Raw genomic sequence first — 3,536 nt, 5'->3', positions numbered from 1 at the left:
TGTGGGCAAAGTTTGAGTCTATCTCTGTCCAGTCACAACAACCTTCTATCCTCTGAAGTACCTCCAAGACAGCAGTCCAGAGCACCATGTGGAACAGACTTCTAAGAGCATCAGTTCCTACACATAGTTGTGCAGCAGCTCTTGGGCATGCTGAGCCACCTCCCACAGGCTCTACGGGAAGAGGAACAAGGTGCACTGGTGAGAAAACAAGTAAATGCACAGATCTAACAGGGTAATTTCTTGCCTCTGTGTCAATTCAAACTTTCACATGTCTACGGGCTTTTGGAGGATCAATCCATTCCAGCTGTTCACTGGCTGGCGGAAAAAGTGAGCCAGTTGGCACCATCCCCAGAACCAAAGCTGACAACATACTGAGACAACAAGGCATCCAGTTCATTATATTGTACCAGGGCATCTTCAAATTGCTGCAGCATATCAAATACAAAGGCAAGTTCCTCCCAAACCATGAAATACTCACAAAAGCTCCAGCCTGGCTCAGTCCCCCTCTCCCTCAAAGTTCTCAGGTCATCCTCAAACTTGCCTAGGTCTTTGGTAAAAGACATAGGAAACAATGTCCTGAGTTTGGTAAAGAAGATATTCCAAGGATTCCTGAGTTCAAGAAGAGCTCTTTAAGGGGTTGGAGAGCATGACACACTGGTCACTTTGTTTATTACAAAAATTGTTTCTTATTTTGTCCACAATAGAAGTTCAGGAAAGGATGTTGGTTTGTTTTTTGTGTTTTATTTTCTTGCACCACGTTCTTTTTTAAAATTTTATTTAAATTCAATTAACCAACATATAGTACATCTCCAGTTTTTGATGTACAGTTCAATGATTCATCAGCTGCATATAACACCCAGAGCTCATCAGATCATGTGACTTCCTCCTTAATGCCCATCACCTAGTTACTCCTTCCCCCCACCAACCTCCCCTTTCCACAACTCTTAGTTTGTTTCCTGGAGTCAAGAGTCTCTCATGGTTTGCTCTCTTTCTCTGATTTCTTCCAAGTTTTCAGCCACCACTATTAACCAGTCCACGGATCTTCAGTCTTTCACAACTTTCTGCCACTTGGTGAGGTCATCTTTTACTGTAGCTTTACACAGCAGTATCACAACATTCCATCAAATAGATATGAAGAAAGGGGAAAGTAAGAGGGACTTTGTTCCCTTCCTGGAGCAGCAGTTTCTCCTTCAATTGAACAAAGTTAGATTCTAGGTGAATCATCTTTTGAAGCCCAGCCAAGGTACCTTCTCCATTCCATCTGTTCTCTTGGAAGCTGCTGGCAAAGTATTGGATAAATAGAGGTGAATCAGCTCTGATCTACAACACAGGTGACAATGGGTTTTTTTTTTCCATAGTGTAGGTCACTGGCAGCAGCGGCTCCTCAGGGGCACCCATGGAACAACACTGGCCTCCAGGCCAGCCCAAGCACTGCAGCAGGGACACCCATCAGGCTGCATGAGGCAGTTCCCTAGCCAGCTGCCCTATATGGCCAGTCAGCCCAACCACTTTCCACCATGATTTTTCTATTATTTTAAAAAAATCAATATTGTCAATATTTTCTTCTAAAGCTTCTGTATTTTGTATTATATTTAAAAATGTCCTTTTCACACCTTGATTATAAACAAATCCAGGGCACCTGGGTGGCTCAGTGGATTAAAGCCTCTGCCTTCGGCTCAGGTCTTGATCCCAGCATCCTGGGATAGAGCCCCTCATTGGGCTCTCTGCTCAGCAGGGAGCCTGCTTCCCTTCCTCTCTCTCTGCCTGCATCTCTGCCTACTTGTGATCTCTGTCTGTCAGATAAATAGATAAAATTTTTAAAAAATAAAAAAAAACAAATCCTTTTCTATGGTACAAATAATTTTAAGGGCTTTATTTGGGGGGGGGGTTGGAATAGGAATTATAGAAATGCCTCCAAAATAAATATCTGGTCTTAAGAAACAAATATAAAGCAAACACAGAGGACCAACTCTATTCAATAAACACACAAATGAAATGTTTTACAGATGAACACTCACTAGGAAGAACAGAAAATACTTTATGGTCATAGCTCATATTATGGACAAAAAGATGATTCTTTGAAACCAAAAGAGATATAAAATAAAATGTATAGATAAAAAGATAACTATTTTAGTAGCCTGTTGAACAACCAGGACCTTCAAAAAGTGTACGTGGGCTGTGTGGAGAGAATGACATAACTCCAAAAGGCAATAAATCAATAAATTCAGCACTGAATCATTGCAATGAACAGCTAACACAATATGTGAAGCTGTTGATAATGATCGATGTAAACCTGAAAGAAATAAAAAGACAAGTAATAGTACGAGTTTGTCAAAAACAAATCATATGAAACTATAATTCAATCATTCCTTCAAGAGGATAAGTTTAGTACTTTAAAAAAGAAAAAGTTGGTGGAGATGTGGCCTAGCAAAAATGTTGTAAAAGGATAAATTAGAAGGAAGTGTCATAAGATGAATAGTTTAGATACAGAACTAGTTAAAAAAATTGAGCAAAAAAGTTGTTACTGACAGTTCAATTCTGCATTGGGTGAAGGTGTCAGGTAGTCCTTTAGGGGTCCACTCTGAGTTCCGTACAATTCAATATTTTCATTTACTACTTAAGGACTAGAAGGTAGAGAATGCTTATTAAAATTTTCAGGTGTTCCTGAACATTGCAGGATAGGCATAAAAATAGACTACAAGCAGAATAAAATTTTTAAATGGGCAAAAATCAATAAAATAAGATTTGATAAAGCATTCATAAATGTAATGTGATTCACAAAGGAAAGAAGAATCAAATGCACCAAAGCAAAATGAAATCACAAGAGTCTGAGGGTTATAGTGGAAAGTAAAATGAACATGTATCAGCAACATAACCATAAACTCCAAAGGTCAGTGCTAATCAAGTTACAAAAATGAATTTTTCTTAATAGGAAAAAAAAAGGAAGAAAGGTTATGCCAGTCTATAAGCACTTCAGTATGTCCAAAGCATCAACCTTTTGGATTGACAGATAGTAGGGCACAGAGAATTAACTGGAAAATCAAAATAATTCATGTAGGAAGAAGTAAGACTAGCATAAAACAAAGATAAATGGAGATGAGTAAGGAAAGAAAGTAAAGTAGATATAGTTGGTCAGACAAAAAGTGAGGAAAAGGAACAGGCAGGAAAAGATAAAGGAGGGAAAGAGAAACCAGAGAAAGAGAATAGAGAGGGAAGAGCAAGAGAGACAGGGAAAAGGTAGGAAAAACTTTTAAAGGGGATTAAGGAGGACAATAGGAGAAGGTCTTCGAATGAAATTTGTCTTATGAATTCACTTCACAAAGGAGTTATACAGAAAACTGGTGGTGAGTGTCCTAATTAATATTTTAATTAGAATGTTTCCAAGAGACACACTTGCAGTAATTCAGGTCCATAGTCAAATATGATCTTCAGATCAGTAAAGAAATTGGATTTTAGAGAACATATTTTTAAAAAGGACCAGTGTCTCTTAAGAAATCTGGGGGTAAAATTAGAGCTAAGAGAATAGGGAAAACACA

The 3,536-nt window shown here is 38.4% G+C and overlaps 1 pseudogene; it reads right to left on the bottom strand.

The window, feature by feature from the left end:
- Window positions 1–241: 241 nt before the first annotated feature.
- On the bottom strand, window positions 242–1,398 carry LOC132007473 (trafficking protein particle complex subunit 10-like; annotated as a pseudogene).
- Between the last annotated feature and the right edge of the window lie 2,138 nt (window positions 1,399–3,536).

The sequence above is a fragment of the Mustela nigripes genome, chromosome X (genome assembly GCF_022355385.1).
Source record: "Mustela nigripes isolate SB6536 chromosome X, MUSNIG.SB6536, whole genome shotgun sequence".
In the NCBI taxonomy this organism is placed as follows: domain Eukaryota; kingdom Metazoa; phylum Chordata; class Mammalia; order Carnivora; family Mustelidae; genus Mustela; species Mustela nigripes.
The sequence above is the reverse complement of the archived record's forward strand: the minus strand, read 5'-3'. Positions and strand labels throughout refer to the sequence as shown.